The following is a 22,001-nucleotide window of genomic DNA, read 5'->3' as shown; positions in this document are numbered from 1 at the left end:
TTCACTCTAACAACAGAGTACATACAGTGTTGAAGACATGGAGAAAGATAGGTATTATCACAATTTGAATTTAGAGTAATATAACTTTCTTACCTTTATTGGTCATTGTTGCACGCTTGTCGTCCAGTGATGAATCTCGCCATCTGCTGTTTGTTAAATCAATTTGAGGTCCAGGGTGTGTATTTTGCTGCGTAAGAACTGACACACAATTAAACTTCCAACTTTTATTTTATAAATGCTGATCATGATGACATTCAATAATTTTCAGTGTAACAGCTTTTCCAATACATCATTTCGTTCCCTCTATCCTTGACCTTCTCAAATCATGCGTATTACATGACGTCTCAACACTAACTGGCAACTGCCCATTGTTTCTACACCCACCAACAACCGGCTCCTGTTCGCAGAGCTTACAAACTGTGCAGTACTGCCAACCTTGGTTGCATATCGATATTTTACACATCGCATTTATACATATACGAAAAAATAGTATGAAAAATGAAAAGTGTTTATTATATAGTTCTGTGGAAATATACCTCATGATTGCCCTCATATTAACAGTTTTGTAACAAAATAATAATATTTCAATTTATGTTTACGTAGTTAAAGTTCACTTGCTCCTTCAAGTTGATTGACGGCACCACACACCTCGCCAGCTGGTGGTATCAGTAGTTTCAGTAGTCCATTACATTACAAGGTTTTCTTTTCTTTTCTGAAGATGGCTTTGCCTGGAAGTTAAATGTGTAGCAATATTTTTGTCGTACCTGTATGCAATGCAACTTACCACTATTATGGTGAGTAGCAATCTACATTGCTTACATAACAATGAAAATAATCAACTTTTGACAATATATCATAATTTGATACACAAAAAAATCTACTCACCAAGCAGCAGTGAGAGAACACACACATAAAAACAGGTTATACTTTGTACTAGACATTGCAGGTGCTGATCAACTAAAGCAGGTAATATATTCAGTGGGTGCCTTGAAGCCAGTTACTATAGAATGGCAGGGATGATGGGATTTGTGGATATTAGGAAGAAGGTAAAAGATAGGGGTGCGTGGTTTGGTTGGTCAGTGCCTGCAACCCATAGTAAAAGACTTCTTTCCTATATTAAAGACACCAACCACTTCCTAAATCATCTGAACTCTGTGCCCATCCCACTCCCACCACACACCTTGCTTGTTACCATTGATGCCACCTCCCTCATACTGTCATCCCCCATGCACATGGTCTGTCTGCTGCTGAACATTTCCTCAGTCAGCAGCAACCTGATTCCAAACCTATGACATCCTTCTGCTCAGCTTAATCAGCTCTGTAGTTATCAACAACTACTTCAAATTTGAGGGGCAGACATACAAACAGATCAGAGGTACGGCCATGGGAACCAGGGCGGTTCCTTCCTATGCCAACCTTTTCATGGATCACTTACAGGGAGCTTTTCTGGGATCCATAAGCCTTCAGCCCCTGGTATGGTTTAGATAAATTGATAACATCTTTGCCATACGGACTAATGGTGAGGCTGACCTGTTAAAATATCTGACAACTTTAAATACCATCCGCACAGTTAAATTTCACTTGGTCCTGTTCCAAATCTGATGCCACCTTCCTTGATGTTGATCTCATTCTCACCAAAGGCCAGCTACACAAGTCTGTCCACATTATACCTTATAACAAACAACAGCACTCACATTTTGACAGGTGCCATCCTCTGCATGTCAAATATTCTCTCCCATACAGCCTTGGCATTCAAGGCAAACATATTTGTTCAGATGCAGACTCTTTACAGCATTACACCACCATTCTCACCTCAACCTTCACTAATGTGATTATCCCACCAGCCTAGTTCAAAAGCGGATTTTGTGGGCCATCGCATCCAATCCTTGACTGATGACCATTCCAAGAAATAACTTCAGAGCACACCACTTGTCACACAATATTATCCTGGTCTTGAATGTATTAATCAGCAATTTCAACAAGGCCATGACTTCTTAAAATCATGCCCTGAAATGAGGTCCATTCCATCTGAGATTTTACCCTACACACCCAGAATAGCTTTTTGTCACCCTTCCAATCTCTGCAATATCCTTGTCAGACCCTATGCTCCTTCTGTACCCATCTCCCTACCCTACAGGTCCCACCTCTGTGACCAACCTCACTGCAAGACTTGCCTGCCCCATGCACCCTCCTACATCCACCTATACCAGCCCTGTAACTGGCAAAACATGTTCTATAAAAGGGAGAGCCACCTGTTAAATGATACATATCATATACCAGCTGTTATGTAAACACTGATCGGGCTTTTACATTGGCATTACTACCACCATGTTATCAGTTAGGATGAATGAGCATGGGTAGAGGGTGTATATTAGCAACACACCATATCCTGTTGCAGAGCATGCTCTACAATATGACAGTCATGATCTCATGTCTGTTTCACCATGCGCGCCATCTGGATTACTCTCCCACACACCAGTTTCCCAGAACTCCACAGATGGGAACTAGCACTACAACATGTCCTTCATTTTCACCACCCACCCAGCTACATTTATGTTAACTTCTTCCATCTCAGCATTTTTTTCTCTGTAATTAGTCCTTTCCTCACTCTGTTTTAGTTTTCTATGTCTTTCATTTCCTTAGCTGTTTATTTTTTGCCGTCCCCCTCCCACATCTGTTACACAGAGTGCACTTACCTTTTCACTCTTATTAACTCACACACAGTGTTTTAGCAGTAATATCTGACTTCTGTATTATCCTGTCTTCCACCTTTAAGCTCTCAGGTTTTCAAATATCATCCGGTGCAGTCCCCAGTAATCAATCTTTCCTTTTCATTCCATCCAGTAGGTCTTGCATGACCTGGGGATCTGGGTGACTCTTCTAATATCTACCCCTTTTCATAAATCTCTCCAGTCCTTTTTCTTCACTATTCTTCCTTCCCGCTGGAAGAAGGAGCCACTGGCTCTGAAAGCTTGCCATTGTTCATCTGATGATTTTTCTGATGTTTTGCCAGCATGACGGGCTGGCACTGCCAATGTTTGACCCTCCATTGCTGGTGGCAGACTGGAGCTGAGCTCACGGCCACAGACTATACTCACCTGGCATGCGAACATTCAAGGGCTTCTTTGTTGTCATTTCCAGTCCAGTTCTTCTCTTGCTACCTGCAGTGGTCGTTTGCTCCAGCACAGGAAGTCAGGAAACGTTTACCTTGAGGCTTTCTTCTTTCTAGATGAAGCTGTTCTCATCACTGTGTATTTCTACATATTCTCTGAACAAACAGGTGTGACAGCTCTTCTCTACAGACAGAACTTCGGTGTCAGCGAATTTTACTATATGGTCGGTCTCACACAGCATGTGCTCTGCCACAGCTGATTTCTCCACCTGCCCCAATCTGCAATGTCAATTGTGTTCGTGATCTGGTGTTTACTGATCATCCAATCATTGCCACATAAACTTTTACACATGTGCATGGTATGCGGTAGATTCCTGATATTACAAGTGGGTCCCTTTGCTGATCTGAGACACACTTTAATTTTCTTTATTGGTTTGTAAATAGTCTTTACTCCATGTTTGCACAATATATGGCCAACTCTGTCCATCACTCTGGGAATGTATGGCGGAAAGGCCATACCCAACATTTACCCGATCAGACTGGGGTTGTCTGGGATACTGCCCACATTGAGGCTGACCCCTCACCCGTGATAAAGTGGGAGATCATCTCGAGGTGTGGCAGGGGGCGAAAGACATTCCGGAGGGCTGAACGGGAGGCCTCTCCAGTTTGTCTGACGAATCAGTTTCAGGCTCTGTCTCTGGCTGATACTGATCTTTGGCCAGACATGGCTGCTTGTCCTGTTCCAGAGGTTGCCCCTCAGTCTGCAAGATCCAGGCAGTCGCAGAAGGTGGGCATACTGGTAGTTGGGAGCTCCAACGTCAGGTGTGAAATGGGGCTCCTTAGGGATATGGCTGCAAGGGAGGGGAAGAAAACCAATGTGTACTCCGTGTGCATACCAGGGGGAGTCATTACCGATGTGGAAAGGGTCCTTCTGGATCCCATTAAGGGTACAGGGTGCACCCATCTGCACATGGTCACTCATGTCGGCACCAATGATGTGTGTCGCTTTGGATCAGAGGAAATCCTCTCTGTCTTCCAGAGGCTCTCTGATTTGGTGAGCACTGCCAGTCTCACTAGCAGGATGAAAGCAAAGCTCACCATCTGCAGCATCGTCGACAGGACTGACTGCGGACCTTTGGTACAGAGCCGAGTGGAGGGTCTGAATCAGAGGCTGAGATGGTTCTGCGACCATGTGGGCTGCAGATTCCACGAATTGCACCATAGGGTGGTGGGGTTTCAGGTTCCGCTGGATAGGTCAGGAGTCCACTACACACAGCAGGTGGCTACACGGGTAGCAGGGGTTTTGTGGTGTGGACTGGGTGGATTTTAGGTTAGATGGCCTCGAGCAGGTACAGAAAAGGGCAACAACCTCAAAGGGTGCGGGGCAAAGTCAGGACATGCGGGGACCAAGCAGCAATTGGTATTGTAATTGCAAACTGTCGAAGCTGCGTTGGTAAAGTACTGGAACTTCAAGCACTGATAGAAAGCACCAAAGCTGAAATCATAATAGGTATGGAAAGCTGGCTAAAAAGAGAAAAAAATTCCATTGAAATTTTTACAAAGGCACAGATGGTGTTTAGAAAGGATAGATTGCGTGCAACCGGTGGTGGCGTGTTTGTCACTGTTAGTAGTAGTTTATCCTGTGGTGAAATAGAAGTGAATAGTTCCTGTGAATTATTATGGGTTGAGGTTATACTCAACATCCGAGCTAGGTTAATAATTGGCTCCTTTTACCGACCTCCTGACTCAGCAGCATTAGTGGCAGAACAACTGAGAGAAAATCTGGAATACATTTCACATACATTTCCTCAGCATGTTATAGTCTTAGGTGGAGATTCCAATTTACCAGATATAGACTGGGACACACAGATGTTTAGGACAGGTGGTAGGGACAGAGCATTGAGTGACATTATACTGAGTGCACTATCCAAAAATTACCTCGAGCAATTAAACAGAGAACCAACTCGTGAAGATAACATCTTAGACCTTCTGATAACAAACAGACACGAACTTTTCGACTCTGTAAGCACAGAATAGGGAATCAGTGATCATAGGGCCATTGCAGCATCTCTGAATATGGAAGTAAATAGGAATATAAAAAGAGGGAGGAAGGTTAAGTTAAGAAAGAGTTATAGGAGGCAGATTGCAGACTACCTAACAGATCAAAACGAAAATTTCTGTTCCTACACTGACAATGTTAAGTATTTATATAAAAAGTTCAAGGCAATCGTAAAATGCGTTTTAGACATGTACGTGCCAAGTACAATTGTGAGGGACGGGAAAAACCCACTGTGGTTCAACAACAAAGTTAGGAAACTACTGCGAAAGCAAAGAGAGCTTCACTGCAAATTTAAATGCAGCCAAAACCTCTCAGACAAACAGAACCTAAACAATGTCAAAGTTAGCGTAAGGAGGGCTATGCGTGAAGTGTTCAGTGAATTCAAAAGTAAAATTCTATGTACCGACTTGACAGAAAATCCTAGGAAGTTCTGGTCTATGCGTGAAGTATTCGAAAGTAATATTCTATGTACCGACTTGACAGAAAATCCTAGGAAGTTCTGGTTTTATGTTAAAGCAGTAAGTGGATCGAGACAACATATCCAGACACTCTGGGATGATAATGGCATTGAAACAGATGATGATGCGTGTAAAACTGAAATACTAAACACCTTTTTCCAAAGTTGTTTCACAGAGGAAGACTGTACTGCAGTTCCTTCTCTAAATCCTCACATGAATGAGAAAATGGCTGACATTGAAATAAGTGTCCAAGGAATAGAAAAGCAACTGTAATCACTCAACAGAGGAAAGTCCACTGGACCTGACGGGATACCAATTCGATTCTACACGGAGTACACAAAAGAACTTGTCCCCCTTCTAACAGCCATGTACCGCAAGTCTCTGGAGGAACGGAAGGTTCCAAATGATTAGAAAAGAGCACAGATAGTTCCAGTTTTCAAGAAGGGTCGTTGAGCAGATGCGCAGTACTACAGGCCTATATCTCTGACATCGATCTTTTGTAGAATTTTAGAACATGTTTTTTGCTCACGTATCATGTCATTTCTGGAAACCCAGAATCTACTGTGTAGGAATCAACATGGATTCCAGAAACAGCGATCGTGTGAGACCCAACTCGCTTTATTTGTTCACGAGACCCAGAAAAAATTAGGTACAGTCTCCCAGGTAGATGCCATTTTCCTTGACTTCCGGAAGGCGTTCGATACAGTTCCGCACTGTCGCCTGATAAACAAAGTAAGAGCCTATGGAATATCAGACCAGCTGTGTGGCTGGATTGAAGAGTTTTTAGCAAACAGAACACAGCATGTTGTTCTCAATGGAGATACATCTACAGACATTAAAGTAACCTCTGGCGTGCCACAGGGCAGTGTTATGGGACCATTGCTTTCACAAGATAGTGTCGGAAGTTCCATGTGGCTTTTCGCGGATGATGCTGTAGTATACAGAGAAGTTGCAGCATTAGAAAATTGCAGCGAAATGCAGGAAGATCTGCAGCAGATAGGCACTTGGTTCAGGGAGCGGCAACTGACCCTTAACATAGACAAATGTAAAGTATTGCAAATACATAGAAAGAAGGATCCTTTATTGTATGATTATATGATAGTGGAACAAACACTGGTAGCAGTTACTTCTGTAAAATATCTGGGAGTATGCATACAGAACGATTTGAAGTGGAATGATCTTATAAAATTAGTTGTTGGTAAGGTGGGTGCCAGGTTGAGATTAATTGGGAGAGTCCTTAGAAAATGTAATCCATCAACAAAAGAGGTGGCTTACAAAACACTTGTTCAGCCTATACTTGAGTATTGCTCATCAGTGTGGCATCCATACCAGGTTGGGTTGACAGAGGAGAGAGAGAAGATCCAAAGAAGAGCGGCACATTTCGTCACAGGGTTATTTGGTAAGGTGATAGCGTTACGAAGATATTTAGCAAACTCAAGTAGCAGACTCTGCAAGAGAGGCGTTCTGCATTACGGTGTAGCTCACTGTCCAGGTTTCGAGAGGGTGTCGGGATGAAGGTGCTACACCGAAGTTCTTGAAATGTAAGTAATGTGACCAACATAATGAAGACCAAAGTTTATGAGTAGACAATCTAGGACCTATTAGATCTGATGATGTACCAAAAACTAAGCACAGATCTGATGCAGCTTATCACTTGTGCTAGCAAAACATCGGAAAAATCAGCAGACAAACTTCGGCCGAAGAACCCGAGACAGAAGCCAACATGCAGTTTGTCAACAAATGGCCACGAAAGTCTTAACAGTTTGTAGTAGATTTTTCTATCTATACAGTTACATTATAATTTATGGTGCTTGATTCTATTTGTCTCACCAAGGGCTCAAATATAAATCAATCACAATAACTTTCATATTCCTTTTCTTTCTCATTATCAATCTGTATGAGCAAGTTGTCTGTACATTGTGTGTCATATTTTTCCATGTCAAATGGGCACATAATATTTTTCTGTGATATTCTACTAGTTTTTCAGTGACTATGTAACATTTTTCTCCAAGCTGCAGAAGTTTATTTTATACTCTGATGCAGACTTTTTATAACGCTGCATTTGTAGCAACTGCATTGGGAAACCCAAACAATTATGTTCACAGAAATTTAGTTCATGATCATAACAAAAGAACTGGACTTACAATTAACATACTGTGAATTAGGCTGGCAAATATGTACCTGTGAAAATGTTAACTGTATCCATACACCCTGGGAGCACGTTTGGTAGTGACTAACTGCCATGCTATTTCTGTCAATGGCGTCACTGGATGCAGTACGGAGGGATGTAGTGTCAGCACACTGCTCCCCCAGGTGATGTCAGTTTTTTTGAAAGAGCCATGAGCCACCACTACTTAATGAAGGAGCTCCTCAATTGGCCTCATGAGGCTGAGTGCACCCTGTTCCAGCCATCCCACTGAGGAAAAATCCCCGGCAGTGCTGGGAACTGGACCATTGTCCTCTGCATAACAGCTGGCTGTGCTGGCCACTTAGCTAAGGTGGTGGATGGCAAATATCTGGAACAGTTGCTTCAGCTAATTGCCTGAAAGCACCAGCACAGTGTTAATAAATGAATTTAAAACTAGAACTGCAAAATGAATGACAATCAGGAGATTTAACTCTCCTCAATAATTCAGGAACTGTGTGACAAATGACTTACATTTTTCATCCTTATAAGTTGTAAATAAACAACAGGCTGAATTATACAACCATATTTCATGCAGTGAACCTATTTTCTTGTAACTGCTTATGTAATTCTGTTAACATTTTCCCAGTGTTCTGCAAGAATTATTTATTTGATCACAAACCAGCTTTTAGTTTCTTAGGCCAGTGTCTGGTGACAACTGAATGACACAATTACAAATAAAATGATGTATGACCTGCACAGATATTGCTAATATGGGTGACATATAAAATGCCCAAACACAGATTATTCATAAAGGAAAGTATTATTTTTTACATTATTTGGAAATTGTTACAAGTACAAAAAAATTGAAAGTAATGTCAGTTTTACAGATTCAGTCTAGCATTTGCATAACTGAAACACAATTTAATAGGAGGGAAAAACGAAATGTAAAAAAGGAAATTGTGTTCAGTCATTTAAAACTAAGGTGGCATTCTCTGTCATACATTCATGGACTTCAAGTATTTCCTGTAATGCAATCTCTGTGGTTTTCTTAACCATGTGCCAAATGTCACAGTCAACATCATGTGGGTGGTTTTCTGCTAGAAGATTTTCCACAAAGATTGAATTTGTCTTTCTTAGTCTCCAGTTTCTCCTATATTCTGATCACCTAACTGCCACAGCTCTACCTGAGTGACCAGCAATACTTTCATCACTATGTGGCAAAGATTTAATTTTGTCTGTAATACTGAACAATAATTTAGCTATACTGGCATTGTTGAAAAATGCACATTTGTAATTGCAAGACTTCAACTTTTTTTGCAAGGGCATCTCAGATTTTGCTAACTTATCAGATAGTGCATCAGTTTCATAGCTACTGACTGGTTGCTGTTGGCCAGTACACAGAAGTGGTACAATTTTAGATATTTTTCCTTTTTTTTATTTTTTATTTTTTTTTTTTTTAGAGCATTATCAATCAGGTCAGAGCTATAACTTTCCCTGAAAGTGATAAGTTTTATTGTGTGTGACAGGAACTGAAATGAAGATTTGTTTTGTCTCTATGATTGTGCAATAATTTAGCTATGTTGTAGTAAAATGCAGATCTTTAATTGCAAGGCCTTAACTTTTTTGCAAAGGTACCTGAAACTTGCTAACTTGTCAGATAGTACCACAGTTTTGCAGTTACTGATTGGTGTTACTGACCATTACTATAAGCGATACAATTTTATACAGTTTCCAGTAGATCCAGTAGGTCATCAATCAGGTCAGAGCTGTCACTATCACTGAAAGTGGTAAGTTTTATGGTGTATAATTTGGCTTGAAATGAAGATTCAGAAATGCAACTGATAAGAGCCAACACAATATGGAATGAAAAGTTGTTGGCAGTCAAAAGCGAGTTCATTATCAAATAACTAACATTTTCAGAAAATCTGAAGTTTTCCTATTTAAAGTTATTGTCATGTTCTGTCAAGCAGTGGGAAGATTCAGTAATAATGTATCAGACAACATAAATTAATGTAAAAATGCTCAATCATTTGATATTTGTGACAATTTGTTGAATTTATGCTAAGATTGCTAGTGTTTATGTTTCTGCAATAGCTTACACATTCAGATCAATAGTTATGATTTTGTGGAGGAGAGTTAGTGAGGACCTGTTGCTTCAATTTCTCTAACATGCTCTGTCATGGACAGCACAGCTGCTACAGCATCACTGTGGGATCTACTTTTGTTCACTCCTTGATTTACTGGTTTTTATGGCAAACAGACAGTATAGTGCTAGGAAAAAAATCACCGCTAATCAGCCTAATATCTAGATTCCAGGATTGAAAAATTCCTTTTATCTGTGTGACAAGTACCAGTGATCTTTGTAATATTGTTTTGTAAACAGGTTTCTGTGTTTGGACATAAAACTAACTGCCATTTGAAAAATACTACTGTAATCAAAAAAATAATAAGCCACAAATAGAAGATAAACAACAGGTCATTAATATAACTGAGGAAGAAGCAGCTTTTTTCAAAGTAGTGGCCTTTCTTCTAATTTCCATTTGGCTAATGTAATCATAATTATAATTAAGCACTAAAGAGAAAGTTCATAATAATATTGTGTACAGTTTAAATTCTATGAGTTGCTTGTGGAACCTGGTATTCAAGGGAAGGCAAGATTCGGTTACGATTGTGGACAGGGCCCTAATCAATTACTATTCGTTGCCTTTTAAAGTTACACACAATTTATTTTAAACCAGTACTTCCAGACTCAACAATAAGTAAAAATACCACACGTTATTAATGAAGGAATAAACAACTGTGTAAATAATAGTGTTTTCAGTGAGTTACAGTTTAGCAAATCACCATTAAATACAGATACGGCAGATAATGTTTTAAAAGCAAGCCACTGTGATCTGGGCAGAAGGGCTTACACGCCAGGAATGGCAATAAATTAAGAATTGTTTAAAACTCATTGCAACTTACAAATTAGGTATTGAAATATTAAAGGAAAGTCACCACAAAGACAGCAGAGGGCATCAGATGCCAGGAATGGCAGTAAATAAGGTTTTAAGGCTTACTGCTAAAATACAAAAACCAAATTAGAATTTTAAGGCAAATGACCACAATCACCACTGAAGGCCTTACACGCCAGGAACGACAATAATATAAAACCTGCTGTAAAACAGCAAATACAATAGCAACGGTTAATTTTTAAAAAAATCTGCGCGGACCTGGCTGCTCCTGAGTCACCAACCAAACTCGCACACTCACCCGAGACAGAAAAACCATCACATTGCCTCAAAGATAGGGCATCAATTACTACATATTGATAACCACTGCTGCTGCTGCTAGCAGACAGGACACGCTTGCTAAACCGAGTGGCACCAGTCAACACGAGAAGAAGACAAACAACCGCATCCATGCCAACTAAACAATACTGTCTGGCCTCCATGAGAGGGTGGAAACCTACAAACAGCACCAACATGGGGCTTATCCCATATCAGTTGTACAAGCCATTGTACTGATTTGATTTATGGGACAAATAATAAATAAATAAATACAGCACAGCTCATCCTCCCCCTCTCAAGAACAAACCTGTGGACAAACCCAACTAACAGTCTAACCAAACTTAATTTGATTAAGGTGGACCTGGTATTGCTTACCGGTACTGTTGTCCGTAACCAGAAGATTAACTGGACCTAAAATCCGCATAATCATACATGGACCCAGTAAATGGAGAGTAAACTTACTAAGGTTGCCAACACGCACCTTCCTCCTGGGAAATTTATGGACATACACCTGACCTCCCGGTTTACCCCTGAAGGCTCGTCGATTATGGTTATAGTGACCAGCTTGTCTCTTGTCGGCCCTGAGAATATTGTGCCTCACACGATTCCAGTTTTCTTTGATAACCTGAGGGGTGATCTTTGCAGGCATTAGATCTTCAATCCCCCATAAGTTCGAAAGGGGGAAATTATCAGGATAAGCAAACATCAAGAAAACTGGAATAGCCTTCAAAACCTCATGTCTGGCGGTACTGAAGGCATACCTAAGCCAAGGCAGACTAGAATCCTACTTACTAGGAGACTTCTGATGAAAGATAATCAGTGCAGATTTAAGGTTATGACTGACCCTTTCCACAAAGGACCCCTGCGAATAATACAGAGTTGTAGTTACATGCTTAACACCGCTTTGAAAACAGAAGGCCTTGAAGGGAGCCGAAAGAAAGGCCGGCGCATTATCACTAACGATTTGCTTAGGAGGTCCAAAAACATAAATACATTAGTTAAAGGTGCAATGGTGTGGCAGCAGTCACATTACGACTCTGAAGAAGCCAGGTAAACCTAGAAAACGCGTCAATAATAACTAATACATACCGAAGGCCTCTTTTGGTGCAAGGTAAGAGACCCACATAATCGATATAGAGTTTGTCCATAGAGCAAGGTAAATGCTCAGAACTAAGGAACCCCTGCTGAAGAGCATTTTCCGGTTTTGCCACACGACACAACTGACACTGAGAAACCATTTCCCTAACATATCAGTCAATAGACGGCCAAGTCAGATGCTCCTTAATCTTCTGCAAGGTCTTATAGGTTCCTAAATGCCCGCCAATCAACGAGTTGTGAAAATAGTGGAAAATGGGGCATACTAGGATGCCTGGAACACAGATCTTAACCTCCTTGGTACGTCCCACCCTTTTACACAAAATGCATTTCCTGATAATGTATTCATCCAAACACTCCCCGCTGAAAGCTGTTTCTTAATGGTTCCCCAAGTGGTGTCCTGATCCTGATGGTCAGTAATGTCACTAAACAAATGAGGAGTACCACCTAACATGACACAACTAAGATTGCCTTCCCAAGGTTCTTGGGTGCCCTCACTAGATGGTTGTCCAGTAAACATACAGCTGAGGATGTCTGCGAGCACATTCTCAGTGCCTCTTATGTGCTTAACCTCGAACTGAAATTCCGAAATGCATACTGCCCATCTTGTGATATGGCCAGTTTTACACAGCCTGGCTAGCACCCAGCTTATGGCTTGACTGTCAGTCTCTAGCTGAAATACTCTATGTTCGAGATAAAACCACTACTTATCCAGCATGAACAAGATGGCCAACGCCTCACATTTCGTAAACAGAATATTTAAGCTTGGCACTGGTTAACCAATGACATGAATATGCTAATGGCTGCCTTTGACCCTCGAACTCCTGGAGTAGGCCTGCCAAAATTCCTGCATTAGATGCATCGGTTTGGACAATAAATTTCTTATTAAAATCAGGCACTCCAAGAACTGGAGGATTGGCTATAGCCACCTTAATGTGCTCAAACACGGCCTCTTGAGCAGGTCCCCACTCAAAACGCACCCATTTTCAGCGCAGTTCAATTAAAAGAGCCACCAGCTGAGCAAAATTAGGGACAAAGTGCCTAAAATAATTCACCATCCCTATGAACTTGGCAATCCCTTGCTTATCAGTGGGCAGCGGAAGGGCTCTCAAGGCCTTAGTCTGCTCCTGATCAATGCGAATACTCTCACCTGATACTAGGTGACCTAAGAAGGATACCTGCTGCCTGGATAATATCACCTTATTGGGTTTAACAGTCAAACCGGCCCCCTACAACCTAGCAAGAACTTGCTGGATATGTTCCAAATGCTCTTGAAATGAACAACTATAAATTACCAAATCATCCAGGTAATTGTAAACACAGACTAATTTCAAGTCTCCAAGTATGTTATCCAGCAAATGAGTAAGGATGGCTGCGCCAGTAGCCTAACCAAAGGGGACCCTATAAAACTCAAACAGATTCCAATCAGTTCAAAATGCTGTAACGTGTTTACATTCTTCGGCTAAGGGAATCTGATAATAGGCTTGATTCAGGTCGAGCACAGTAAACCAATTAGCCCCAGGAAACCAAGTAAAAGAGTTATGAAGATCAGGTAAAGGAACCAATTCAAGGAGAACATTCTTATTTAGGTGACGGTAGTCAACAGGCCGAAAGTCCCACCTGTCATCCTTAGGGACAAGAAATATAGGGGAGGCTTAAGCAGATGTAGAAGGCCCTGCTCAAGCATTTCGGAGGTCTTTCCTCTTAGTATCTTCATCTTAGGAAGTGAGAGATGATATTGGGGCTACCTGACGGGAATATGGTCAGGCAGACAAATATGGTAGGCAAGAACATTAGTAACCCCCAGGCTATCACAGAGAAGATCTGGAAACATCTCCAACAAACCCCCTACTTCAGAGACCTGCGGGAAGAAATATGGGTTAGATCAAACTCACTAACCTTAGCATCAACAGCCAGCATTCCCACATCTCACTTCACTTTATGTTTAGTACATTCACAGAACCCAAATTTCTGACCAGAAGGAAACTTAAAGGAAAAAGTGTACAATAAATAATCCAAGACGAGACCAGTTTTACCAATAAAATCACATCCCAAAATCAAATTGACCAGCAGCTCCTTAACCAAGGCCAAAGATAAGGGCCACAAGAAATCCCCAACTGAGATACTCCCTCGGACCCAACCATGCAGAGGCAACACCTGCCCTTTGGCAACCCGACATCTCTGCACCAAAAAAGGGACCGGCCTAAGTCTTGCAAGATGACTAAATTCAAGGTTCAAATGGATCTGAGCACTATGGGACTTAACATCTATGGGCATCAGTCCCCTAGAACTTAGAACTGCTTAAACCTAACTAACCTAAGGACATCACACAACACCCAGTCATCACAAGGCAGAGAAAATCCCTGACCCCGCCGGGAATCGAACCCGGGTGTGGGAAGCGAGAACGCTACCACACGACCACGAGCTGCGGACAAATTCAAGAAACCATTCCAAGCCCAACAATGAAAAGGAGCTACCAAAATCCAAAAGGGCATGAATAGGTTCACCACCTACTCGAGAACAAATATAAGGCAGTGGGTGTGACGATCGGGCAGCAACACGAGTGTTTAAATGCTTGACCCCATGGTCGCTGCCCAGCCAGGTGTCGTTTATTGACTCTGGGTGTCTGTGGCTGAACATAAGTATGAACTAAATACCCTGTTTGATCGCACCTGAAACAACTCCACGATTCCCCTTTGGCAGACTCGGCTGATGTTCGTAATCCAGAGTTCCCCTTGGTGACATACACGCGCTGAACTTTAACTTCATGGTGTCTACCATCGAAGAGTGGCAACATGGATACCACTACAATGGCAGCACAAAGTTCTTTCCAAGTTGAGGAACGACCACGAAAAACAAAATGTGATTTATATGCTGCTCACATTCCCCTCAGGACAATTGAAACTAACTCCCATTCTGGCAAGTCGACTAACAACGGCAAAAAGGCCATCCTAACTCTTTTCACGTACTGATGCAACTCCTCCCTATCTTGCTGCATTTGCAAAAATATAGTGACACTCGAGCTGTTTATGAACATGGTCAATCTTTCACTGAACACAAGCTCCCTAATCTGCTGCAATAAAAATCTTTCTGGATGCCAGATTCCTCAATTTGCCTCTAGTTAAAGGACACAACAGAGTCAAAATTACCTGATGCGAAACACCAAATGCATCAGCATACTGCTCATAGCGAACCAACAACCATAATGACTTTTCAATTTGCTTGAGTTGGTCTATAGCTAATTCTGTGATGTCTCAAAACAGATGCACTAGGGGATCAGGCAATTTAGTAAACACCCCGGCTAACCCCTCACAGGACATAAGGGTATTATTCCTGGGCTCGCTAGAGGATAACAAATCCTGCTCCCATCAAGCTCTAAACATGTGACCGTAACTGCAATTTATTAACCAAGGACCTCAATTCAGTGGTTGATTCCTTATCACGATCCTCTGACTTTAAAGCCCTTAAATCAGACATTCGATTGGTTACATGTATCAACTGTGCCCACACCCTGTCTAACTGACTGCCATTAGGTTGAGTGCCCTCTAAAAAGCTGATGATCCCCTCAGGACTCCTAACAGCTTTAAACAAAAACTCAGTGGTTGCCTTTGTCTCACCCACAACATCTGGCAAGACATCAACCAGCTGAAGAATGGTAGCACGCAAGCAGGCTGCTAAGTCCAGAACACTACCCTCAATAGGCTGAAGTCTGAGCCGTGATACATTTTCAAAAAATATTTGTAAGAATTTATTTTATTTACTAGCGATTCATCAAGAACATTAACACATTTAACCACACTATGTGAGCGTGGAAGTAGTTGCCAGGGAGTAACTGATGAAATCGTAAGCAAATTACTTTTTAACAAGTGATAATTTATTCACTTTAATGGTGCGTAAAGAATTTTTTAAAAGAAACAGATTAAAATTATAATCAGAAAGCACCCTCTAAATACCAAGTTACAATTTATTCAGAGGCAGACAGAAACAAATTTTTGACTGTATGAGCTTTCGGGCGCATGAGCTTGCCACTCCCTTTTGACATGGCCGTAGTTATGACCGCTCACAACAACCTCTAAAAGACTACACTGGTGCAAATCTGCAACACACTAGATTACTTTCAACTAAAAATTTTAACAATTCACAGAGGCAGACAAACTATGCACCCTGTATGAGGGATGGAAATGGTAAAAAACACTGACATTAAAATATTAACTTTGCCACCGAAGGTGCAACTTGATTTTAACTTCTAAGAAAAGTCTTATGGTGAAAGGGTGGCAACTTTATATACTAAAATGATAATTTAAATAAAAGCCCATAAAATGCAATCTTATATAAAATTCTACAAAGTTGGCCAAACAAGCTAAGATGCTCTACAGTACACATATACTGCCTCTCAAGATGATAGGCAAGATCAAAACATATTTCAGGAATTAGTCCCTTACACTCCAAGCAATAAATTCGTTAACACACCAAATCCGACAAACATGACAGAGGCAGCTCCAAACAACAGACAGACACTAACTGCCTAACAAATGTGGACGAGAGACACAGAGCATGCTGAGGACGAGACTCTGACCAAGAAAACAAATAGAATTTAACAAGAGTAAATCACACAACATATCACCAATCACTTAATTTATAATAAACTGCGATTTCTCGAGAAGACCTGGTGCAGCACCCTCAAATCGCTCTCCTGAACCGTCCGCTGCCAGCCACTTCAACGGACGCAGGAAGGCGCACCGGTCTCCCGTCTCACGGTGTCGCAGCTCACACCTGCCAGACCGATGTCGTGGGTTGACTCCTGTTGCTCCCATGTCAACCGCGAAGCCACTACCCCTCGCTATACGGCACGGCCCACTGGACTCAATTGGCAACCTCACATGTGCCGATGCTCAAGACGGACAAGTCACCTTGTGTCTCAGTGCATGACCGACCAACTGATCGATCCAACCGCCAATGACCATTGCCTGAGCAAACTCACGCAGACTGGCAGTCTGACGCACAGAGTCAGATGCAGGAAGTAAGCCCTGACTGGGTGACCACTCGCTGAGTTCTCTCAGTGGATCCAAACAAAAGACATACTAGCACTCCGGACGACAGACAGACACTAACTGCCTCACAGATTCAGGCGAGAGACAGACTAGCAAGCTGGGGACAAAAGACTGACCCAGACTGACTACTGGCAAGCTCTTAGCACCCCATAAATGTTCGTGAACAGGCAACCTTTCTCCTTTCCCACCAGAGGGAAACACCAAAGGTGAGATTGCCACAGTGGCACCACCTCCAGAAACGTTGGACGACTGCTTTACACTACACGCTGTGGCACACTCTTCAAAACAGCAATTTTACCACGGCTCAACCTCCTTCACTCAAACTAGAACCTGGGGGTGATATGCTAAATTAAACTAACTAGCAGCTTCTAAAAAGGCACAAGACAATGGCTGAGAAAAGCCACAAGCAAACACTCGGTTGGGCCCACCCTTGCAGAGGAAACACGCCCTCTGGCTATCCGACATCCCTGCCCTGGGAAGAGACCAACCTTAGTCCAGCACACAACCAATACACAGCCATTGCTAAGCCAGCAATGGAAGTAGGGATATACCCGCTCGGACTTCAACAATGCAGAGGAAGCTTGCCCCAGGCTATCCGACATCCCTACACAGTAGAAGGCACCGAGCTAAGCCTCACAAGATGACCAATGTTGAAGGGTCTATTCAAAGCTGACAACCAATGAGCTACCAGAACCTTAAGACCAGAAGCTAATGTCTTAACTTAATGGATTATCAGTGCCCATTAGATTCTTCAGAGCTAGAGTCTAACCCAGTTAGCATAATCTGCAATGCAGCCATCTTCTGCTGCAACTCAACCACTTCATTATGATCAGCCTCATTTATAGCAACTTGTTCTAGATCAGAGACCCGGTTAAAATGTGCATGTAGTCTAGCTAACTACTTGCAACTCGGTTGATCAACACAAACCAGTCTAAATGTTGTTGTAACTCACCGACCTCTCCTGCCACCATTGCCATGGCTGTCGGAAAGGAACCAACAACTTCCCGTGAATGTTGGACCAGATTGAGCATGGCATCTTTTAAGTCCACAAGCAACTCAGGAACAGTGCCTTGTTTGTTTATATTATGAATACGCAACTCATATACGAGTTGAATTCTGTGCAACAGGCCTAATCCTGGACATTCTCTGGCCGCCATGACAACCTGAAACACGCAGCTAAACAGTCACTTAGCCAAAGCGAAATATTACAAAATTATAAAATAAGTAGAACTACAATTCCATCAGTTACTCAAAGAGTAGTAGCAAGAACGCTAACCACGCTCTGCTACCAATAATGAACCGTGATTTATTTTCAAAAAATATTCGTAAGGATTTATTTTATGTACTACCGATTCATCAAGAACATTAACACATTAAATCACACTCTGTAAGCGTGGTAGTAGTTGCCAGGGAGTAACTGATGAAATCATAAGCAAACTCCTTTTTAACAAATGGCAATTTATTCACTTTAATGATGCCTAAAGAATTTTTTGAAAGAAACAGATTTAAAATTATAATCAGAAAGCACCCTCTAAATACCAAGTTACAATTTATTCAAAGGCAGAAAGAAACAAATTTTTGACTGTATGAGCTTTCAGGCTGAGGACCTTGCTGCTCCCTTTTGATACGGCCATAGTTATAACCGCTCACAACAACCTCTAAAAGACTACACTGGTGCAAATCTGCAACACACCCAATTACTTTAAACTAAAAGTTTTAACAATTCACAGAGGCAGACAAACTATGCACCCTGTAGGAGGGATGGAAATGGTAAAAAAACACTAACATTAAAATATTAACTTTGCCACCGAAGGTGCAACTTGATTTTAACTTCTAAGAAAAGTCTTATGGTGAAAGGGTGGCAACTTTATATACTAAAATGATAATTTAAATAAAAGCCCATAAAATGCAATCTTATATAAAATTCTACAGATTGGCCAAACAAGCTAAGATGCTCTACAGTACACATATACCGCCTCTCAAGATGATAGGCAATATCAAAACATATTTCAGGAATTAGTCCATTACACTCCAAGCAATAAATTCGTTAACACACCAAATCCGACAAACATGACAGAGGCAGCTCCAAACGACAGACAGACACTAACTGCCTAACAAATGCAGACGAGCAAATCACACAACATACCACCAATCACTGTGAGCTCATAGCACCCCTTAAATGCACGTGAACAGGCAACCTTTTCCCTTTCCCACCAGAGGGAGACACCAAAGGTGCGACTGCCACAGCTCAGTGAATTAAGCCAGCTCATAAGTGAGGTGGTCCTTCCTCAATAGGCCGATCCCAGGATGCTGCCTGACTGCCATTACAGAGTTGATCACCTAAAACAGAACACAATACCACAGGCAGAAATCGTACAACACTAACAAACTTTAACAAATCAAGCCAACAGTAACTGAAATGGCAATATTACAACCATAACCGCGCTCTGCTACCAGTTGGAACCTTGTAGTCAAAGGAAGGCAAGATTTGGTTACGATGTGGATGGGGCAGTAATCAGTTAGTATTGGTTGCCTTTTACAGTTACACACAATTTATTTTAAACCAGTACTTCCAGAATCGACAATAAATAAAAATACCACACATTATTAATGAAGGAATCAACAACTGTGTAAATAATAGTGTTTTCAGTGATTTACAATTAGATTAGATTAGATTAGATTAATACTTGTTCCATAGATCATGAATACGACACTTCGTAATGATGTGGAACGTGTCAGGTTAATAAAAGATGTCTGTACAAGAAATTACATTACACAAAATATTGCATGACACTAATGATTAAGTTTTTTTTTTTTTTTTTTTTACTTACTTTATATCTAAAAATTCAGCCAATGAGTAGAAGGAGTTGTCATCTAGAAATTCTTTTAATTTATTTTTAAATGTTAGTTGGCTATCTGTCAGGCTTTTGATGCTGTTTGGTAGGTGCCCAAAGACTTTTGTGGCAGCATAATTTACCCCTTTCTGTGCCAAAGTCAGATTTAACCCTGCATAGTGAAGATCATCCTTTCTCCTGGTGTTATAGGTATGCACACTGCTATTACTTTTGAATTGGGTTGGATTATTATCAACAAATTTCATAAGGGAATATATATACTGTGAGGTTACTGTGAGGATCCCTAGATCCTTAAATAGATGTCTGCAGGATGACCGTGGGTGGGCTCCAGCAATTATTCTGATTACACGTTTTTGTGCAATGAATACTTTTCTACTCAACGATGAATTACCCCAGAATATGATGCCATACGAAAGCAGTGAATGAAAGTAGGCATAGTAAGCTAATTTACTGAGATTCTTATCACCAAAATTTGCAATAACCCTAATAGCATACGTAGCTGAACTCAGACGTTTCAGCAGACCATCAATGTGTTGCTTCCAGTTTAACCTCTCATCAATGGACACACCTAAAAATTTTGAAAATTCTACCTTAGCTACAGACTTCTGTTCAAATTCTATATTTATTACTGGAGTTTTTCCATTTACTGTACGGAACTGTATATACTGTGTTTTATCAAAATTTAAAGAGAGTCCGTTTGCTGAGAACCACTTAATAATTTTGTGAAAAACATCATTTACAATTACATCACTTAGTTCTTGGTTTTTGGATGTTATTACTATACTTGTATCATCAGCAAAAAGAACTAACTTTGCATCTTCATCAATGTGGAATGGTAAGTCATTAATGTATATCAAGAACAGTAAAGGACCTAAGACCGAACCCTGTGGGACCCCGTGCTTGATAGCACCCCAGTTTGAGGAATCAGCTGTTTTAACATTACACGAACCACTTATTTCAACTTTCTGCATTCTTCCAGTTAAGTATGAATTAAACCATTTGTGCACTGCCCCACTCAAACCATAATGATTTAGCTTATCTAAAAGAATTCCATGATTTACACAATCAAAGGCCTTTGAGAGATCACAAAAAATACCAATGGGTGATGTCCGGTTATTCAGAGCATTTAATATTTGATCAGTGAAAGCATATATAGCATTTTCTGTTGAAAAGCCTTTCTGAAAACCAAACTGACATTTTGTTAGTACTTTATTTTTACAAATATGGGAGGCTACTCTTGAATACATTACTTTCTCAAAAATTTTTGATAGAGCTGTCAGAAGAGAGATTGGGCGGTAGTTGTTGACATCCGACATATCCCCCTTTTTATGCAATGGTTTTACAATGGCATATTTCAGTCTATCAGGGAAAACACCCTGCTCCAAAGAGCTATTACATACGTGGCTGAGAATTCTACTTATCTGTGGGGAACAAGCTTTAAGTACTTTGCTGGAAATGCCATCAATTCCGTAAGAGCTTTTACTTTTCAGTGAGTTTATTATTTTACTGATTTCAGAGGGAGAGGTTGGTGGAATTACAGCTGTTTCAAACTGTGCAGGTATGGCCTCTTCTATTAATAGCCTTGCCTCTTCTAGTGAAGATCTAGATCCTATTTTCTCCACAACATTTAAAAAATGATTATTCAAAATATTTTCAATTTCTGATTGTTTGTTAGTGCACTTGTCATTCAATTTTATTGCACTAAAGTCTTCCTGTGCTCTTGGTTGCCCTGTTTCCCTTTCAATAATATTCCAAATTGCTTTAATTTTATTATCAGAGTTACTGATCTCAGACATGATACACATGCTTCTGGACTTTTTAATAACTTTTCTTAGTACCGCACAATAGTTTTTATAATATTGAACAATTTCGGGGTCAGTACTCCATCTTGCTGTTAGATACAGTTCTCTTTTGCGGTTGCAAGATATTCTTATTCCTTTAGTTAGCCAAGGTTTTTTATATGTTTTCTTGGAA

The 22,001-nt window shown here is 40.9% G+C and overlaps 1 long non-coding RNA gene across 1 annotated transcript; it reads right to left on the bottom strand.

The window, feature by feature from the left end:
• Positions 1–209: 209 nt before the first annotated feature.
• Positions 210–19,807, bottom strand: LOC126272675 (uncharacterized). Its single transcript, XR_007549250.1, has 4 exons — positions 19,319–19,807; positions 18,125–18,335; positions 7,811–8,171; positions 210–728 (listed from the first exon to the last, which is right to left on the bottom strand). It is a non-coding gene; the product is annotated as an uncharacterized LOC126272675 (long non-coding RNA).
• Positions 19,808–22,001: the final 2,194 nt, after the last annotated feature.

This window comes from Schistocerca gregaria, chromosome 5 (genome assembly GCF_023897955.1).
Source record: "Schistocerca gregaria isolate iqSchGreg1 chromosome 5, iqSchGreg1.2, whole genome shotgun sequence".
In the NCBI taxonomy this organism is placed as follows: Eukaryota; Metazoa; Arthropoda; class Insecta; order Orthoptera; family Acrididae; genus Schistocerca; species Schistocerca gregaria.
This window is presented reverse-complemented; position numbering and strand designations above follow the sequence as displayed.